Source organism: Moschus berezovskii, chromosome 12, assembly GCF_049115385.1.
Source record: "Moschus berezovskii isolate FMDL1 chromosome 12, NW_MosBer_1.0, whole genome shotgun sequence".
NCBI classification, from domain to species: Eukaryota; Metazoa; Chordata; class Mammalia; order Artiodactyla; family Moschidae; genus Moschus; species Moschus berezovskii.
The window spans coordinates 12,428,798-12,450,873 of record NC_142471.1 but is presented as its reverse complement, the minus strand read 5'-3'; the positions used below and the strand labels follow the sequence as shown (position 1 = coordinate 12,450,873).

General features: G+C 36.6%; 1 protein-coding gene across 4 annotated transcripts in view; it reads right to left on the bottom strand.

Annotated features, from left to right (window-relative positions):
• The window catches only part of CHRM3 (cholinergic receptor muscarinic 3), a 610,458-nt gene that overhangs the window by 405,074 nt on the left and 183,308 nt on the right, over nucleotides 1-22,076 (bottom strand). For all 4 annotated transcript variants that reach the window (XM_055425739.2, XM_055425741.2, XM_055425740.2 and 1 more), the window contains exon 2: nucleotides 20,110-20,218. The gene's annotated coding sequence lies outside the window, so the exon portion shown is untranslated. The remainder of the gene's footprint in view (nucleotides 1-20,109; nucleotides 20,219-22,076) is intronic.

Sequence of the window (22,076 nt, the reverse complement as noted above, 5' to 3'; positions counted from 1 at the left end):
GGATGTGCAGCTGAATCAAAATTAAAGATGCTTGAAATGAAAATAGTGCTTTGTCCATGTGGTGTTTTAACATACATCATTTTCTTAGTTGGACATGCTATAAAACAAAGCCAAATTAGAGCCTGTTATCTTCTTAATTTCTTTAATCATAATAACAAATTGCCTGAATGTGAGGAAAGTTATCACCAGAGAACAAGAGTGTTATTTACCCAATTGTGGAAATTTCTGCTGTTGTGTGTGTGCACTCAGTCATGTCTGACTCTGCAACACCATAGACTATAGCCCGCCAGGCTCCTCTGACCATGAGATTTCCCAGGCAAGAATACTGGAGTGGGTTGCCATTTTCCTTCTCTAGGGGATCTTCCCAACCCAGGAATCAAACTCACATCTCCTGCATCTCCTGCATTGCAGACAGATTGTTTACCACCGAGCCACCAGGTAAACACATGGAAATGAAAGAATGCCTAATAGCAAGTATTCCAATCTACTTTCAGTAAACATCATGAGGGATATTCAGGCAAGAAATTCTTTTTAGGAATTTAGACATTTAAGCAAACCATTAGGCAATATTTCCTTACAAGAAACCTTTAAAAATTTTTTATAGTAAATTAAATCACTTTTTACTGAATATTTAAAACTTGATTTCTATAGCATTTAGTTGGCACAGAACAACAGACAGCTTTGTATTATGCTTTCAGTAATTGAGAACACAGTAAAAATTCGAGGTAAAAAGTAATTTGGGTAAAAAGATATTTTATTTTCACCCAAAACACTTTCCATTTTACACTATTACAGTTATGTAGCTTTGACTAGCTTTGGTTAATTAAAAACTCTGGTTAACACCTATACTCCAATATATTCCTAAACTGCATCAGATGTTAAGCTACTAGAGAAAAGAAATCCACACACTGCTTCATTCAGTAGGATGAATTATGCCCCCCAGAGATATCTTAATCCCTGGATGAGGATGAAATCCCGAATCTCTGGAATCTGTAAATATTACCTTAACTGGAATAAAGGGTCTTTGCCAGTGTGATTACGTTAAGGATCTTGATATGGGGAGATTGGATTGTCTGCTGCTGCTGCTGCTAAGTCGCTTCAGTTGTGTCTGACTCTGTGCGACCCCATAGACGGCAGCCCACCAGGCTCCGCCGTCCCTGGGATTCTCCAGGCAAGAACACTGGAGTGGGCTGCCATTTCCCTCTCCAATGTGTGAAAGTGAAAAGTGAAAGTGAAGTCGCTCAGTCGTGTCCGACTAGTGGGCCCTAAATGAATCACTTGTCTAGAAGACAAAGAGAGATTTAACTCTCAGAGGAGGAGGTGATGTGAAGATGGAGACAGTAGTGCTGTGGCCACAAAGCCAGGAAGAAGGGCAGCTGCCAGAAGCTGCCAAAGCTAACAGATTCTCTCTTCCAATTTTCAGGGGAGTAAGACCTTGTCAGCACCCTGAGTTTGGACTTCTGTCCTCCACAGCTGTGAAGGAATACATTTCTACTGTGTAAGCCACAGAGATGTTTGGTTTTGTTGTTTTAATAGTGGCAAGAGAAAATGAAAACACATTTGATTTTTGTTCCTTTCGACTCCAATAAAGTTTAGAATCAAGGAGACTCTTATACCAAGAGACTTATATCATTTTAAAAGCCTCTCTCTCTCTCTCTTATATATATATATATGTAATATATTGTCTGTGTGTGCATCTTCTTAATGATCCTGGAGCAAGAAAAAGGAAAAAGTCCCAATGAAAATATATTTCTGCTAAAAATATAGTTACTTTCATTGGTTAACAACTGCAGTAAATATTTTAGGAAATATGATTCTGTAAACCATGAGAATAGAAAATGGTTTTAAGTATTTAGGTACTATTTTTAATGGAATAAAAATTTGAATTTTCTGTTTCACTATGAAAAATGGAAAGAAATGTTTTTTGCTCATGTGTGTGTGATGAAAACACTTAAGATCTACTCTCTTAGCATATTTTAAATATGCAACACAATATTATCTAATGCTGTATAATAGACCCTCAAAACATATTCAATCTTATAACTGAATATTTGTACCCTTTTACAAACATCTCTGCATTTTCCCCATCTCCTAGCCTCTGGAAGGGAAATCTCCTTCTTTACAGGGACTTTATAAAGAGACATTTAGATCTCTTGGGATGATTTTTAAAAGTATAAAACCTAGTTACAGGTAATTAGTTCCATTAAAACATTTTTCCAGGTTTCCTCTAGGTATGTTTTTATATCATGTGATCTACAATGCTTCCTTTGCCTATTCTTATTCTTGTATCTTTTGGGATTTTAACTTTTACACCAGTCCTTCTATCTCCTTATTTGGAACAATTAAATATAGTTTTTTAAAATGTTATACATATTTTACTTTATACTAGGTCACTGGATTACTTTTTCAAGGTTTAGCTACAATCTTCATCATTCTATAAAACTAAGTCTAAGTGTTCAGTTCAACATAGTGCACTTTTTACAAATGACATAAGCAGAAATGTGCCTCCTCTTCATTCCACTTGAAGTTCTTCATTCTAGAGTCATTTCTAAATAACCAAAGCTAGAAATATAGGCGTTATCTCATTAAAGAGTCCCTGACATGTCTAAGCACTGAGTTTCTAAAAATCATTTTCTGTTATTAAATGTTTACAAAATCTGTGACAGGAATGTCAGCGTGCTTTTTGAACCATTTCCTGCCCTTGTTCCAGTGCTTATGAAAAAGAGGAATGCTTTAGATAAACCAGCTGCTGGATTTCCTAGAACAGTAAATTACTTTAACACTCCTATTTGATGTGATCCTGCCACATTATTTTTTCCAGCAGGATTTCCTCATGTTTCACAGCTATTTGTTTCCACTTAAATTAGCTCCCTACAAACAGTCTCTTGTTAAATGCATGCCTAGCTATCCACTCACAGTAACCATGAATAAAGAGACCCTCCAATTCACTACAACCATCTCCTTTTAGTTAAAAAGTCACAAAACACAACTTTTTCACTGACATTTTGACTCTCTGCCTGAAAACAAGTCATTGCTATAGTTAATATAAAATTTCTATGAACTCATTTGGAATTCTTCATGATTATTGAGGTACTACATCGTTAACTGCTTTGGATTAAATAATGGCAATAATGAAAAGTCATTCAAATACCTGGAACTAGCATAAAAGTAATTCAAATTTATTTCTAATTTTTTAGCTTAAGCCATTCTGATCTCTTCTACCTTGCTTATTTTCTCCAATAAGGGTTATTTTATTTTATTTTTTTACTGGAAAAATACATGTTGCTTTATTTTTCAGGTACCTATCTTTGACTTTTTATTGGAGTATAATTACTTTACAATGTGTTAGTTTCTGCTGTACAACAAAGCGAATCAGCTATATGTATCACATATATCCCATTCCTCTAGAATCTCCCTCCCATTCCACACTCCATCCCTCCCATTGAGGTCATCACAGAACACCGAGCAAAGCTCCCTGTGCTATACAGCTATTTTAATGACATCCTGATGATTGTTTGTTAAGTCAACTATCTGAGAAACTAACAGTTTGATGCATGCTCATCTTCCTGAGCTAAGCTATGTTTGTGATGATCAACTTATTTTTAGAAACAAATAAATATTCATAATTTTGATTATATAAACTGAGAGAGAGAATGTCCATCTGGATAGATCTTTTCAGGGTCTCTTGTCTTATTTTTCCACATCCAAATTGGAATAAAACAAACAAACAGATGAAATAAAAACACCCTTCTTGAGAAGATAGGTAAGTCTCTGAGTTTGTAAGCATTTTTAGAAAATAATATAAATTTCATCAGTGCAAATTACAATGGTGTGATTATGTTAAAGACATAAATAAAAGGTCCATTGAGCAGTTTATTGTTTTTTGCCTATATAAATAATGAGTTCCAGTCTTCCATTTCAATACTTGTTAAAATTTCCTTTACATAGTTAAATAAATATTTGTCTGTTCAGTTCAGTCGTTCATTTGTGTCTGACTCTTTGCGACCCCATGAATCACAGCACGCCAGGCCTCCCTGTCCATCACCAAATCCCGGAGTTCACTCAAAATCATGTCCATAGAGTCAGTAATGCCATCCAGCCATCTCATTCTCTGTCGTCCCCTTCTCCTCCTGCCCCCAATCCTTCCCAGCATCAGACTCTTTTCCAGTGAGTCAGCTCATCGCATGAGGTGGCCAAAGTATTGGAGTTTCAGCTTTAGCATCAGTCCTTCCAATGAACACTCAGGATTGATCTCCTTTAGAATGGACTGGTTGGATCTCCTTGCAGTCCAAGGGACTCTCAAGAGCCTTTTCCAGCACCACAGTTCAAAAGCATAATCTAAAGGAATGATTCTTATTCCTTTTTAAAATGCTCTGAACAGAACGCTAATATCCAGTATCTACACTAAATTTAATCATTAAGTCTCAGGAAGTTTGAATGACAGACACAAACCTTTCCTTTTGATGATGTACTAAGAGTTTTTGGGTTTGGGCATCAACCAGTTTTGGGTATAGACATCAGTTCTATCCCTTATCAACTCTACAAACCATAAACTCAGAGGCTGTCTCTTCATCTGACAGAAGGGAATAATATCTATTCTATAGAGTTGTTATGAGGATCAAATGACTAAAACGTAAATATATAAATTAAAAACTCCTGGGCACATATCCTGAAATGATGAAAAATCCAATTCAAAAGGATACATGGACCTCAATGTTCATAGCAGCACTCTTCACAATAGCCAAGACTTGGAAACAACCTAAATGTACATGAGCAAGTGAACACATAAAGAAGATGCGGTTCGTATATAGCATGGACTACTACTCAGCCTGAAAGAAGAATGGAGTAACATCATTTGCAGCAACATGGATGGACCTAGAAATTATCATACTAAGTGAAGTAAGTCAGAAAGAGAAAGAAATACCATATGCTATAACTTCTATGTGGAATCTAAAAATTGACACAAATGAACTTATTTATGAAATAGAAACAGAAAGCCATACAAAATAAATTTATGGATACCAAAAGATATATACAGGGGAGGATAAATTGAGAGCTTGGGATTAGCAGATAAAAACTACTATATGTAAAATAGATAAACAAGTTTCTACTGTATAACATAGGGAACTATATTCAACATCCTGTAATAAGCTATAATGGAAAAGAATCTGAAAAAGAATACATATATGAATCACTTAAGCATTTTGCTCTATACCAGAAAATAACACAAAACTGTTAATCAACTATACTTCAAATTTTTTGACTGAGAAATTCTATTTACACAACTTGTAGTAGTAGTAGTAAATCTTCATCAACTCTTTCATTCATTTAGTATTTAGACTCTACCACACAGTAAGTTCTATTCTTGGTTCCAGGGCTAGAGGTATGTGTGAACAATACCAGGTTTTTTCTCTGCTTCCATGGAGCTTACATTCTGATGAATAGATGGATAATAAGCAAAGCCATGAGTGTTTAAGAAATGATACACATATGATGGAAACACAATGGAGAGGTGTGTTTTAGAGTAGCTGGAGTGCTTCTTCTGCACTCAATAGGCAGGAAGTCCCTAGGAGAGGTGATATTTACAGTGAAACCTGAACAAAAGGGAAGGGGCATCCGGAGCATGAGGGGAGAACGTTTCAACCCACAACAGCAGAACAGATGCAAGCTTGGCAGCTAAAGCAGCACATCCTCCTCTTGGCAGAGGATAGTGGGAGGAGGTGAAAAACAGGGGTGGGTCATGGTCAGAAGGAGCCCTGAGAGCCATAACAATGTTCTTGCCTGGAGAATCCCAGGGACGGGGGAGCCTGGTGGGCTTCCGTCTATGGGGTCACACAGAGTCGGACACGACTGAAGTGACTCAGCAGCAGCAGCAGCCCCAAGGCCACAGGTGCAAGGCCTTGTACCAAGGCCATACATGAGGAGCCAAGAACAAAGGTCACCTCCTAGGCTGACTAAGCCCCTTCGTAACTGTTGCCAAAAGCCCGCTGGATCATCACCATCAGGCTTCCTGATCCCAAATCAGGCAAAAATGTGCATCCTGGTAGTCACTCTATAGCATCCTAACCAATCACCTAATGTCAACCTTCCAGCAGGAATTTTCTTTGTCTTGAGGCCATAAAAATTGGCTATTAACCCATGAATACTGTCAACTTTACCAGGCCTGTCAGAAGGTCAGCCCACTGTGCTCACAGCACTCTCATTATCTCTGCTCTTTGTTCTTAAAAAATTCACTTCCTTTCGAAATGCTATGTCTGGAAATTCTTTTCCAACCCGGCACTCAGCCTGCCTCAATATGAACTTAGACATAGTCAAAGATTTGTTTGGAAGGATGTTAAAGAAAGTTATAATACAGAATGATCGCCATAATATACCATAAATTACAATAAAATGTTATGTATCCTGTAAGTTTCTTTTAGAGTAATACTTTGAGACATGGAAAAAGGGGATGCATTACTATAGTTTGAGAGGAAAAAGGTATGAATAAGGTGATTCTACATTTGTATAAATATATATAAATTTTAGAAGACAAGAATATAAAACTATTTAAAGATTTACTTTGAAGTTTTTCAGTGTTAAGATTAGAAGTGTTTATATTACTTTCTGTATCTTTGGTTTTGTATTTTCAAGTTCACAAAAATTGGAAAATTAATGGTCATAAACACAAATGACTTTAAAAGTATCAGCCAATCAGTCAGTTCAGTCACTCAGTGTGTTCGTGTCTTTGTGACCCCATGGACTGCAACATGTCAGCTTCCCTGACCATCACCAAATTTCGGAGTTTACTCAAACTCATGTCCATCGCGTTGGTGATGCCATCCAACCGTCTCATCCTCTGTCATCCCCTTTTCCTCCTGCCTTCAGTCTCTCCCAGCATCAGGGTCTTTTCTAGTGAGTCAGTTCTGCACATCAGGTGGCCAAAGTATTGGAGCATCAGCATCAGTCCTTCCAATGAACTCCCTGGATTGATCTCCTTTAAAATGGACTGGTTGGATCTCCTTGCAGTCCAAGGGACTCTCAAGAGTCTTCTCCAACACCACAGTTCAAATGCATCAGTTCTTCAGTGCTCAGCTTTATTTATAGCACAACTCTAGCATCCAAACATGACCACTGGAAAAACCTTAGCCTTGACTAGACAGACCTTGGTTGGCAAAGTAATGTCTCTGCTTTTTAATATGCCATCTAGGTTGGTCATAGTTTTTCTTCCAAGGAGCAAGCAGCTTTTAATTTCATGGCTGCAGTCACCATCTGCAGTGATTTTGGAGCCCAAGAAAATAAAAGTCTCTCACTGTTTCCATTGTTTCGCCATCTATTTGCTATGAAGTGATGGGACCAGATGCCATGATCTTAGTTTTTTGAATGTTGAGCTTTACGCCAACTTTTTCACTCTCTTTCACTTTCATCAAGAGACTCTTTAGTTCTTCTTCACTTTCTGCCATAAGGGTAGTGTCATCTGCATATCTGAGGTTATTGATATTTCTCCTGGCAATCTTGATTACAGCTTGTGCTTCATCTAGCCCAGCATTTCACATGATGTACTCTGCATATAAGTTAAATAAGCAGGGTGACAATATACAGCCTTGACATACTCCTTTTCCTATTTGGAACCAGTCTGTTGTTCCATGTCCAGTTCTAACTGTTGCTTCTTGACCTGCATACAGATTTCTCAGGAGGCATGTCAGGTAGTTTGGTATTCCCATCTCTTGAAGAATTTTCCACAGTTTATTGTGATCCACACAGTCAAAGGCTTTGGCATAGTCAATAAAGGAAAGTCTTTCTGGAACTCTCTTGGTTTTTCTATGATCCAGTGTATGTTGTCAATTTATCATGGTTCCTCTGCCTTTTCTAAGTCCAGCTTGAACATCTGGAAGTTCTCGGTTCACATACTGTTGAAGCCTGGCTTGGAGAATTTTGAGCATTACTTTGGTAGTGTGTGAGATGAGTTCAAGTGTGAGGTAGTTTGATCATTCTTTGGTATTCCCTTTCTTTGGGATTGGGATGAAAACTGACCTTTTCCAGTCCTGTGACCACTGCTGAGTTTTCCAGATTTGCTGGCGTATTAAGTGCAGCACTTTCACAGTATCATCTTTTAGGATTTGAAATAGCTCAACTGGAATTCCATCACCTCCACTAGCTTTGTTCACAGTGATGCTTCCTAAGGCCCACTTGACTTCACATTCCAGGATGTCTGGCCCTACGTGAGTAATCACACCATCTTGATTATCTGGGTCATGCAGATCTTTTTTGTACTGTTCTTCTGTGTATTCTTGCCACCTCTTCTTAATATCTTCTGCTTCTGTTAGGTCCATACTATTTCTGTCCTTTATTGAGCTCATCATCTTTGCGTGAACTGTTCCCTTTGTATCTCTAATTTTCTTGAAGTGATCTCTAATCTTTCCCATTCTGTTGTTTTCCTCTATTTCTTTGCACTGATCGGTTTTAACAAAACAGCTAAATGTACTAAGAAAGATTTAGCAAAAACAGTTTTATCAACACTTCATTCTGTAACATTACAGTAACTTTATTAGCTAAGACGTATTGATATATTCTAATTTGCTTATAAAAATATTTCTTCATAATTTTTACAAAGCAAAAATTATCTCAGCATTTCTTCCTGTTCTTTGCATGTATACATTTTTGGTTCCAGAGAACTTTCCATACAATGTCACATACTTCACCATTTTTACCTTTTACTATGAATAACTGGCATATGGTTAGTCCGTCCATCACTCTTAAATTTACTTGGGAAAATGCAATGTGATAACCACTCCTATTAATTCCAAAACAAACAGACTAGGCCCAAGAAATGCTTTGTTTTCCCTTAATGGTTGATGAGGATGCCACCCTGGGAATGATCGACTGTGTGAACTGGGCTGCACAAGGACAAAAGGGGGAAGAACGGATAGGGTTTATCATAGACATTGGATATTATTATACAGATCTGCAGTTGAGGACTTAATGCAACATCTTCCTTTATCAAATATACATTCCCATGATCATCTACTGAGCTGCAACAATGTAATTAACTCAGGTGTAATAAATATTATCTTCCTGTACTAAACAGTAACATCTTATTTACCAAATTAAATCAATCCCTGGGCTGTGTCTTGAAATTCTACTTAATTTCCCCTGAAATCTTATGAAGGAAATCTAGTATTTGTAAAAATCAACCCCTCAGCATTTGGTGTTAAAATTTGATGTAAGAGCTAATATGTCAGCTACTTGCATTTAATTAAAAATGTTTGCTTGTAACAAAGAAATTAGAGAAATATCTTATATAATGGTATTCAAGTCAACATTAAGGCCAGATATAAGCTGAAACCCAAGATTTTATTTTAAATATGTGTTTAAATAAGTATTCAAGTTCATAATAGAACATTCCTTTAGGAGATATACTGCAAGGATACTCTTCTCAGCCCAATGAACTGGTGAATCCATGTAAAAAGACCGTAATCCAAGTTCAGAGCAATAACTGGTTATCAATGACTTTCTACAGACAATAACAAATTGCTACATTTACAAATTAATAAGCAGAAGTATCATTAAATTCCACTAACATTTATTTCTATGTGCACTGCTTTGTGCTAATTTTGTAGGAAGAACTGTAACAAAACTGAAATAAGCAAACAACCTACTACTCTTTATATTCAATGGTTTTTCTTTGCCTTAAACTTACCACCTCTACCTTGCAATTTATGTGCCTCTTTCTTGAGGAAGGTGTAGATATATCCAGCTTAGTAAGGAAGTCTGAGACATTACCATAATCTGTTTAACGTATTTTTAATGGGTTTAATATTCAGAGCATTTCAGTTGATTTATTTTTCTGCATTATTTGGTTATACGGTTTTGACATTTTAATTACTCTATTATTCAAACGCTACATTTTCAGGTAGTTAGTACCTAGGGCTGGGACCCAATGATAATTACTTTGTCAACAATTTTTACTTTGGCAGATTTATTTTTGCTCCCTACAGTGAGCAATGGAAAAAGGCAAAATTAGCACTGAGGCATTACCAGTTTTGCTCCACCTCAACACTCTTTCAACCCACTGTCAAAAGCTATTAGAGGGACTTCTCTAGTGGTCCAGGAGCTAAGACTCCGTGCTCTCATTGCAGGAGGCCCGGGTTTGATCCCTGATCAGGAAACTAGATGCCACATGTCAGAATTAAGAGTTCACATCCCACACACTGCAGCTAAAATATCCTGCATGCTGCAACAAAGATCAAAGATACTTCCTGCTGCAACTAAAGACCTGGTACAGCCAAATACATTAAAAAAAAAAAAAAAGCTGTTAGAGATTATCATTTGACTATAATATTTTAAACTAGATTTTTTCATAAAAGCTAAATTCAAAAATGAGTTAAGAACAATTGTAAAATATTCTGTGGCATATTTGTGTGTCAAGCACTGATTTTTACATCATTTGGGAAAAATCATGAAAACCATGTATTCAGAGTTAAAAAGAAGGTAAGTTTTCAAACATGAACCTGTGCTTCATGGGAAGAAAGAAGTATTTTTTAAATGATTGCTTTGTTATAATGTTTTCATCTCATCCCAGAAGAATAGCCTACTTTATCCATCATGGCAGTCAAAGTAAACAGAGTTTAACATCTACTTACTCGCTGAGCTTAATAAAGAAGTCATTATATTATATCCAAAAATCACTAAAAACGATTGGCTCATGTCGAGTTGGAAAACCAGCTTATCATAGTGCATGCAAGGCTGACACTTTGTTTTTCCAGGTTTTGAATTGTTCCTTTTGTCACAAGCTCTAAGTACACATCTGATATTAAATTATACTTTTTATTAAGTAAAGCATATGAATCAATGACTGGTTCCATTACCAATTTTCACGTGAGTAGATAACACACCCATGCTATTTCACAGTTCAACACAGAGAGGACGTTTTGGGTTTTAGAAATTGCTCTGATTCCTTCAATTTAATCCCCCCGGCCCCCGCCCAACTTTAGGTCTCACAGGGTTCAAGTTTTCAGTCCCTCATCAGCTGATTGCACTCTCAGTGCAATCTGATGGTGTACAAAATAGTCTCGGGGGTTTCTCCTTCAGATTCTGACACATCTACAAATATTCTTAAAATGAATAAAGAAAATAAGATAGCAAACACATGAACCATTTTAAAACAATGACTGAGTTAGTTTATAAAACGTTTCCATTCTGGAAATGATTAAAATATAAACTTTTGGTGAGTAAGAATTTCAAACTCTGTAATCTAAAACTATGCTTTAGAAAAACTTTAAAGCAAGAATTCTTTTTGGTATAAAAAAGTCATTTATTTAAAGTCAAATTTATTACTATTTGTGTATATATATGTATTTAATGATACATATCACCATACATTTATATGTACACACACACACACACATATATGCATAAATACACATATGTTCTACTTCCTTTCTTTCCACAATTCCTGCCCCTCACTCCCCAATTGCAACCTAGAAATATAAACTCCACGAATACAGGAACTTTGTTTACTGTACATAACTCAGGGCCTACTACACTGAAAGAGGTCCATTAATATTTATAGCATGAGTACACGAGTCACCTGAGTTCTTCAGTTTCAAGTATTTAACTAACATAATTTAAAACATGATTTTCTTTCCAGGTAATTTAATCCCTTGAAATTTCAAATGTCTTAAAAATATTCTAATTATCTTCTTTATTAAACAACAGGTATAAAAACCATGGCTTCTTCAAAACTGTCTCTGCTTCCTAGGTTTATTTGTTTTTAGGCTTATTTTTTCCTTCACATCAGTTGAGTGGCACATATAAGACAGTAAAACACTGGGGATCTCTGTCCACCATACAGGTAAGCCAAAGGTAAGACAAATCAGAACAATTCTTTGCAGATAACTGAGTGAAAAGGAAATGGCAACCCACTCCAGTATTCTTGCCTGGAGAATCCCAGGGACTGTGGAGCCTGGTGGGCTGCCATCTATGGGGTCGCACAGAGTCGGACACGACTGAAGTGACTTAGCAATAGCAGCAGAGCTAAAAGGATAGTGTTCATGTGAAAGAATTGGATGGGATGCCTGGTGGTCATATGGCTTCCCTGATGGCTCAGCGATAAAGAATCCACTTGCAATACAGGAGACGCAAGATACATGCGTTCAATCTCTGGGTCAGGAAGACCCCCTAGAGAAGGAAATGGCAACCCACTTCAGTATTCTTGCCTGAAAAATCCTGTGGACAGAGGGGCCTGGTGGGCTATAGTCCAAAGGTTTGCAGAGTCATACATGACTGAGCATACACGCTTCAGTTAAGTCACTCAGTCGTGTGCGCCTCTTTGCGACCCCATGAACCGCAGAAAGCCAGGCCTCCCTGTCCATCACCAACACCCGGAGTCCACCGAAACCCATGTCCATTGAGTTGGTGATGCCATCCAGCCATCTTATCCTCTGTCGTCCCCTTCTCCTCCTGCCCTCAATCTTTCCCAGCATCAGGGTCATTTCAAATGAGTCAGCTCTTTGCATCAGGTGGCCAAAGTACTGGAGTTTCAGCTTCAACATCAGTCCTTCCAATGAACACCCAGGACTGATCTCCTTTAGGATGGATTGGTTGAATCTTCTTGCAGTCCAAGGGACTCTCAAGAGTCTTCCCCAACACCACAGTTCAAAAGCATCAATTCTTTGGCGCTCAGCTTTCTTTATAGTCCAACTCTCACATCCATACATGACCACTGGAAAAACCATAGTCTTGACTAGACAGACCTTTGTTGACAAAGTAATGTCTGTGCTTTTTAATATGCTGTCTAGGTTGGTCATAATTTTCCTTCCAAGGAGTGGGCATCTTTTAATTTCATGGCTGCAATCACCATCTGCAGTGATTTTGGAGCCCAGAAAAAGTGGATATAATATACTTATTAAGGCCAAGAATATTAGTTTTCACCTTGTGGAATCAATTAATTATGTTACCACACACACTTACATTAATGTGAAAAAAAATAAGATGTAATAAAACATGTTAAAGATATCTGACTTTAATGGTAAACCACTCAATCTGAAAAATGGTTAATGCATTCTCCTGAAAGAAATCTTCCTGTATCTGCTTGAGGACATGTCTCTAATAGATCCAGATTCTCATTTTTATTCATATCAATTGCTGGAGAAGGACAGAAGGGGAAATCTTTAATTATGGTATAAGCTATTTACTTTTCAGGATATAAAAAAGGCATGGTTTAAATTCTGAAGTATATTTTTAATATATAATTAATATATAATTTACTTTTTGAAAGCAAAATTAGTTTTCTAATCCCACATATAAAATATCATGTGCCTCCATATTTACATGCCATTCTACAATGGTGAGGCTGTCACAAATTTAGGTTACATAAATACGCATATAAATTGTTAGTGTACACTGCTCCTTATGCATTTTCTCCATTGTAAAAAGACGACAAAGCCATGCTTGCAGAGATGTGAATATTAAAGGATGTTGTACAGTGAAACCCCACTGCACAGTTACTACTTTAGTAGATGGTAGCCATTATCAACATCATCATTAAATTTCAACATGCGACTCTAAGTCCTTCAGATGAAAAGAATGTCAGAAAATGGTCACCAAGTTGCTACAGTTTGCAGACACTAACAAAGCTATCAGGAAACAACCTGGAATTCACTCAAGTGTTACCTTTGGACATTAAAAAAAACGACAACAAAACCGGAGTCTTCCAAATATATTATTCTTGCTGTATTACTCTACTTACTTGAGTGTATCCAAGCTTTAGTTCAGGGATAATACCTACATGCTGCTGCTGCTGCTAAGTTGCTTCAGTCATGTCCGACCCTGTGCGACACCATAGACAGCAGCCCACCAGACTCTGCTGTTCCTGGGATTCTCCAGGCAAGAACACTGGAGTGGGTCGCCATTTCCTTCTCCAAAGCATGAAAGTGAAAAGTGAAAGTGAAGTTGCTCAGTCGTGTTTGACTCTTTGCGACCCCATGGACTGCAACCTACCAGGCTCCTCCATCCATGGAATTTTCCAGGCAAGAGGACTGGAGTGGGTTGCCATTGCCTTCTCCGAATACCTACATGACTCCATTATATTTCTGCTGACACAACTGTATGACTATTCTTAATATAGGATTCATTCAGACATTATCCCTTCTTGCTTAAAGCATGTCAATCTAAAATAGCTCACACATTGAGAACTGGAGTATCCTGTCAATCCATTTTCTTCTCCTAAAGATGTCTTTATTAGCCTAATGCTTCCCACTTATCTCTCTACAGCCATCTGTGAAAGCTGAATAGCTTGAGATACCCTGTGCTACTTATAAATCTTAGCCTATACCAACACCTGTGTGTATGACTGAAGTACAGTAAGTAACAAAGATGAAAGTCGAGTGTTTCCGTAATGATTTAGTGGACTTAACAGTCTTTCCTGTTAAAATGGTACTATTTGAAAATAAATAGTTAAACTAAACAATTTTAAGTCCTCTTCCAGCTAATATACAGTTACTGAAATAAATTTCAGATAAAATTTTGGTTGGCTATATTACAAAAGCTTTTGCTCATTGACATAGAGGAGTTTTGGGGATTTGGTTATTTTTCCCTCTATTTTTTTAAAAACAGTTTGAACCTATAGAAACCTTTCATTACACTTAATAGATACATTCCTCCCTTCTCAAATAAAATTAATGGTAGATAATTTTCATGAATATATGACACATATACACACATGTGATATGCATTATAAATATAATTAATATAACAAAATCTTCGGGATTTTAATATAAGGACAGGTAGGCCTGGTGTGCTGCAGTCCATGGGGTCGCAAAGAGTCGGACACAACTGAGCGACTGAACTGAACTGAACAAAGCCTTGAGAACTACTTTATTTTTTCTTACTAATTTACATGGAGGAAATCATGCTAGCCTCAGTTAAGATGAGATTAAGTAATTTTTATCACTTTTGAAATGTTGATCTAAAAATAATATGCTTAATGATAAACTACTAAGGAAGTTACTAGAGTCAGTAATGTAACTTATACAAATGACACAATCATCATGGTACATTGCAAGTAGCCACTTTTCATTTTTCTGGTTATTTTTAACCATGTACATTAATAACAGTCTTACTGAGGAGAGAAGGACTACCCTCAATAAGGCAAGAATGCAATAGGAAAGATGGATGCTGCTATGGATTGAATGCTCATTTGTCCTCCAATTCATATGTTAAATCCTAATGCCCAGTGTGAGAGTATTTGGAAGTTGGGCCTCTGGGAGGCAGTTATTAGGTTATGAGTGTAGAGCTCTCATTAATCTGATTAATCCACTTATGATACAAAAAAGAGGCTCAATAAATTGCTTTCGACACTTCCACCATGTGAGTACACAGCAAAAAGATGGCTTTCTAGGAAACAAGCCTGTACCATACATGAAATCTGCCAGTGCAGATACTGGATTCTAGACTCCAGAACTTGAGGAATAAACTTCCATTGTTTATATGAGTTACTTAGTCAATGGTATGGTTTTAGCAGCTTGCATGGACTGAGATAGAAATGTCAACCAATAATTGAAAATTAAATGAGTGTAGTCTACGAAAGAGGCATGTACAGGGGTGAAAGAAAAGAGAGCAGTCAATTTTAAAAGGAGGATTAAGGAAGTTTTCATAGAAGGGAGAGCATGTCAAATGAGTCTGGAAGGACGAATCAGAGTTTGATGGGCAGTATCTGCAAACAGGAGGAGGCTTGTAGTGTCACACAGGTAAGGCTGGGGTGCTTCTAGGTTGGGCTTGGCCAGCAAAAAGGTGGAGGAGATCACAGTAGACAAATGAAAGGGGGCCAGGTAAAGCTCCTTGATGCATTCACAACTCATCTTATTCCGCTTCTGGTCACTCTGCAGTAGTTATTCAACTTTTAATTAACACTTCTGCTTGTCCCTGAATACCTTCTGCTCATTCACAACTGTGAATCAGAGGTTTACACTATTCCCCTTATCATAATGATGTTATGCTTAGAATTATTCCCTGACTGAGTAGACCTGTTCTTAAAGTTCCGTTCATAAACACTTCAATCTCCTGTCTCTAATTTAGAGGAGACTTCAGTTCTAAATATCCTATGTCTCCTCCAAATTCTGGCACTTCTCTCTAGTTTTTAGAGATACCTTCCTATCAAGTACTAGACTGACATCTAAGTCAGACTCCTTTAGAAGGAGACTTTTAAATTCACGAAAAATGTTTAATGTAAACATCATAAATCTATAAAGGTTATGAAAATAAGTAAGGACACATGAGCATCTGTCTGTTCAGTAGGACTGGTATTCCAACACCATGATGCTGCTTTTTCATTTTACTACATGTGAAATCCTAATATGAGAGTTCAAAATATGAATGGAGGCCACACTGAAGGACTGAAAACATAGGATAAAGCAGAACCCAGGAGAAGGAGAACAGGAAAGCACCAGAGTCGTCAGTGCATCTGGTCACCTAGGGTCCCATGCAGGGACAGCAAAGCAGCAGCCAAGCCTAACCCAACATCCATGGTTTGTGGGCTCCGACCTAGGAATCTACCTGCAAAACCTTTACCCTCAAAAGCTTTCTCCACAAACATGACTTTCAGAGTCAGGTGCAAACTTGATAAAAGTTAAAGTTATTGCAAAAATAAACAAGAATAAAGGAGACGGTGTACAGAAGCATTCAATAATTTTATAATCCGAGTTATAGACAAGTCGGGTTCCATTTACATATGAAATACTCTCTGGAGGCTGATATGGATGGATATAGAGATGAACTGAGCGAACATCGCCATTGTTTCAGATGGTTGATAACTAACACGTGAGGGAAAGAGACTCAGCTTTATGTTCTGAGTGATACACAGCAGCCAGCCACAATCCACTCCTGGATTATGGCACCAATTTATCAGTACTTCCCACCTCGGAAACAATTCATGACTCATTTGAAAATTGTCACCCATTCCAACCACTGAATTCTGTCCAACACAAGTCCAAAAGAAAATACTTTAAATTTCTTCATAATAAGAACAAGTATGCAGTCTGTTTTAGAGCATAGGATTATGAAAACGAACGTTCAAACTCTCCTTTTCCACCACCTTGTGACACATATTCTATTCTTCTATCTCCTTTCTTTCTTCCCTTTCTGTCCAGAAAGTCATTTTAAATGTTGTAACAGCCCAATCTTCCTAACAAATAAGGAGCTGATATTCCCTGTTAGGCCTAAAAAAAGTCAATGGATTTCTGTTACTTTTATTTTTTTTTCTTTCTTATTTTTTTAAATTATGAAAGTATGATAACACATTTATAGAAGATGTGGAAAATACAGAACAAAGTTACATATAGTTCCACTCTGTATTACAATTATTTTTTAATTAGATAAATTAAGATTTTTAGTTGGAACTTCAATATCAAGCTCTCAAAAATTAATAGAATGAATGGACAGAAAAGTAGAAGGATATAGTAGACCTGAAAAGCACAATGAACCACTTTAATATAATTAAGATTTATATAATTTTCACATAATAGCAGGATATAAATTCTATTCAGGTTCCCAGGAGACAAGGAACTTATCCCGGGATATAGAACAAAGGGCAAAAATCTCACGGTCTAAGGATATTGAAATAATACAGAGCCTGCTCTCTCATCACTGGGGAAGTTATGTTAGAAATCAGTATCAAAAGATATTTGAAAATAACCCACATATTTTCAAATGCAGTGGGTCACTTTCGTTTATTTATTTTTTAAATTAATTATTTATTTTTTATTATTTTTATTGGAGGCTAATTATTTTACAATATTATATTGGTTGGTTTTGCCATACATTGACATGAATCTGCCCCGGGTATACATGAGTTCCCCTTCCTGAACCTCCCTCCCACTTCCCTCCTCCCCTTATCCTCCCTCTGGGTCATCCCTGCACACCAGCCCGAGCATCCTGTAACAGGCATCGACCCTGAACTGGCAATTCGTTTCACTTTCATTTTTTAAATCAGGATGTCATATTTTTTGTTTGTATTTGTAATTTGATTTAAATTATTTGTTTGTCTTTTTTGAAATTCTGGATCTAACAGAGCAAATCCTGTAATTGGATACATTTCTTAAAGTTCCCTAAATATAACATATGGCAAGACATTTTCAGAAATAGAGAATCTCTGACGCATGTTATTTTACAATTGCACTAGATAGTAATCTGTGAATATACTTTCAAAATTCCCAACAAATTTGCCAGATATTGTGTTAAACCATCTTAACAAAAGCATTATGGAGTATATTTTAATTATTTCCATTTTATTTCTCAGAAATTGAGAATTCAAATAGTTCAGTTTCTACTTTAGTTTTCACCATTAACTCATAAATAGTTTTGAACCGAGGGCTTTCTGATTCCAAAACCTATAGTTAGTACCATAATCCCAAGCTTATCCAGTGAACAATAATCACTAATGCTGACTGATTACCTAACAAGTGTCACACAGTGCTGCTAAGTGCTTAACCAAATTAACTCATGTAATTCACACAACAATCCTATGAAATAAATACTCATTATTAGACCCATTTTACAGATGAGGAAACTAAGGCACAGAGCAGTTAAATGACCTGTCCAACACTGCAGAGCTGGAAAATGATGAAACTGGGTTGCAACCCCATGCAATCTGACTCTAGCCCTGCTTCACCCCACCATACTTAAGCACTATGCTACAATATAAGCAAGTGACTTCATGTTACCTGTTAATTAAGATTTTTGTTTCACTTATATGTAAACATTTTATCTGTGTGATAAACCATTGCCTCTTCAATGGTAATCATATCCAGTTTCTGGAAAAGAAACTGCAAACCACTTTTTATTGCACTGGCTTGATTATATAATAATTCATTCAATTTTAGTGGAATAGTCTTTCTCTATATTAATTACTAAATACATTTGTCAAAATTTTCATTTTCAGTTTTTTAGTTTAAACAGACTAGTGCTGCATTCTGTTGTCTAAAGGGGATGGTCAGGTAAGGTGTTAAAGAGATTTCAGGAAACAAAAATTTTAATGTATTAAAACTGAATAAGCAATATCTGACTGCATTTCTACATTGTCCCCTTGGTATCCTGAAATGAAATGACACTTGAAAAGTATCTTGTATCTTGTCTCTTCTAAGTATAAAACACCTAAAAATACACTCTAATGGAGTAAATATCCTGGAGATCAGAACTAGAAGCCTAATTATTATGGTTGATGGGGATTTGTGTGCAAGTATGTATGAGGAACATGTGCTCCTTATTTAATCATAACTTTCTCAAATACAAAAAAAATAACTGGGGTCATTAATTTAATTATAATCTTATTTATATTTTAGGTGAATAACGTATAAAATATTTGACTCTATTAACCAATTTTTTAAAAAAATTGTGATTTTTTTTTTCCACTTGTGAAAAAAGTCTTTTTTTCTTACTTGTGATATTAGTGAGCCACAGATATCATCTATTTTTTATGGGGTTTTACAGTTAATAATTTCACATTCAGGATCTCATTTATCCTTTAAAGCAATCTTATGAATTAGGTAAAGCAGAATGTCTGTCTCTCATTTTGTAGATGAAGAAACTGAGTCCTAAAGATTTAAGGGACTAGTTTGATGATAAATGTTGGGGCTGGAACTAAAATTAAGGGAATTGAGTAGAATTTCCTTTCAATGACACCATAGACATCCCATGTCAATTACCATATGATACCTGTGTAAGTGAAGTATATCAGATACCCTGTCAGGTACAACTGCAATAAAATTGATCTGTTTCAAAATATTAAGCTAAATAAGATTTTTTTTACACTACCAGATTTATATCATATTACAGAACCAAAAGTCACTGAAACTTTCCAGTGACTACTTTGATTCAGTTAAAAGGGAGGTAAAATTCTATACTTCTGAATTCTGCCTATTTAGATATATGACCATATCAAAAAGTAAAAATATATGATAATGCATTAAATGTACTTTTTCGTTTTGCAATTGGTTGGTACATAGACTGTCTAGCTATGTTTCATAATAGTTACACAAATTAACATGTCTTACATATTTTTTTGCAAGACAAATGCATACTGTGTTGAAAATCTCAATATATAACCACATAAATGATACTGAATAGAGACTGACTTACTAGTGAGGAGCCATGGTGGTATAAATCATGATGGGAATGGGTATGGTTCAGTCAATCCACAGTCCACTGAGAAACTCGTAACAGAAATACGTGCCATCACTGTTCAGACCTAAGTAGACACACAGAGAAAAGACAGTTAGTAAATACCATTTTTTACCATTTGCACAAGAGCATCTTTACAACCTGCAGCATTAAAAAATAAAAAGACGCCTGACAAGCAATCCAATGACAGGGCTTTAATTTATACAACTCTGTTAATGAGTAGTATAGCAGTGGAACCACACTATGTAAATCGGTAAAGAAGTAAAAAGTTTAGTGATCAGACATTATATAGTGATTCAGTTCAGTTCAGTTCAGTCGCTCAGTTGTGTCCAACTCTTTGTGACCCCATGAATCACAGCACGCCAGGCCTCCCTGTCCATCACCAACTCCCGGAGTTCACTCAAACTCATGTCCATCGAGTCGGTGATGCCATCCAGCCATCTCATTCTCTGTCGTCCCCTTCCCTCCTGCCCCAAATCCCTCCCAGTATCAGAGTCTTTTCCAGTGAGTCAACTCATCGCGTGAGGTGGCCAAAGTATTGGAGTTTCCTAATAAATTTAGTAGTAAACTGTATCACATTACTGGAAGGCTATAAATTTATCAATAAAAACCTAACCCAAAACATTTAACACTCTGTTGTAAATTTTGAGGGGGTGGGTTATATGCTAATCACTTATAGCATGTCTGCGTATAAAATTTTAGTTAGTCTTGACAACAGCATTGCAATGCAGGTAGTCCCTCATTTAACAATATTTAAGGCTGTGAGTAGGGCCCTGTTCTATAATCTAGGCTTCTTTTTCATATCACGTGGAGTATGCCAAGCACACACTTCTTCCTATGCTAACTTGTGCTCCCTATGAATTAGGGTATGAATAGCAGATATCAAGAGGATTATAAAAACACGTATGTCTGTTTCACACTTAGTATCCTAGAAAACAAGTATGGTAGTCTACTCATCTTTGTATGTCAAAATGTAAGATCTTTTGGGTACACGCAGATATTTGTTGGTTAAATAAATGAATAGCAGCAACAACAAAAGTAGAAACTGAAAAGAGAAAGTCTCAAGTCACACTTTTGCTAATTCTTTACTTATCAGAATTGTCTTCCTGTTTGCAACACAATCTCAAGAGGAAAGAGTAAGAAGAATCATCTAAAAATCATGTGAAGTTCAAATACATATCATTAAAAGAAATACAAACTATTTAGCAGTCAGTTTAATTTAGTTCAATTGGAGAGGTTTCTGAAAAACAAAAAAGGTAAAATAAAAAATTTCCAGAGAAAGAAGAAAAGAATCCACCTTTCACTTCTAGATCAGATCAGCTGCTAACAAAGTCTAAGCACCTTGCCTGTGACCTCAAGCGGGGAGGACCCACAGATAGAGAAGAAAATGGAAATAGCTAAAGACTCCAAGTAGAAACTGCATGATCACAAGAAACTACGAAGTGCTGCTCTGCATTGGAGATGCTGCAGAGAAAGCAGTCAAACTGGAGACCATGATGGTCAGATTCCACTTTACCCTGCAGAAGAAACAAGCATCCTGCCTGTGTAGAGCAGGGGCTGGCAAACTGTAGACTGCTGCCTGTGAGCTAAAAATGGTTTTCACATTTTTAAATCGTTGGAGGAAATCAAAGGAATCATTTAAGTGTAAATTATTTGAAATTCAAATTTCAGAGTCTATAAATAAAGTTTTGTTGGAATACAGCCACAACATCTCACGTATATATTGTCTCTGGTTACGTTTACGCTATAACGGTAATGTTGAGAGGTTGTGAAAGAACAGTATGACCTGAAAGGCTAAAATATATTTACTATTTGACCCTTTACAGATATCATTGGCTGATTTCTGGTCTAGAGAATTATTAGTTCTCAATTTGGAAGGGATGATATTAAAGAAAGGGAGTGCTTTAGAGCAGATTGGAAGCAGG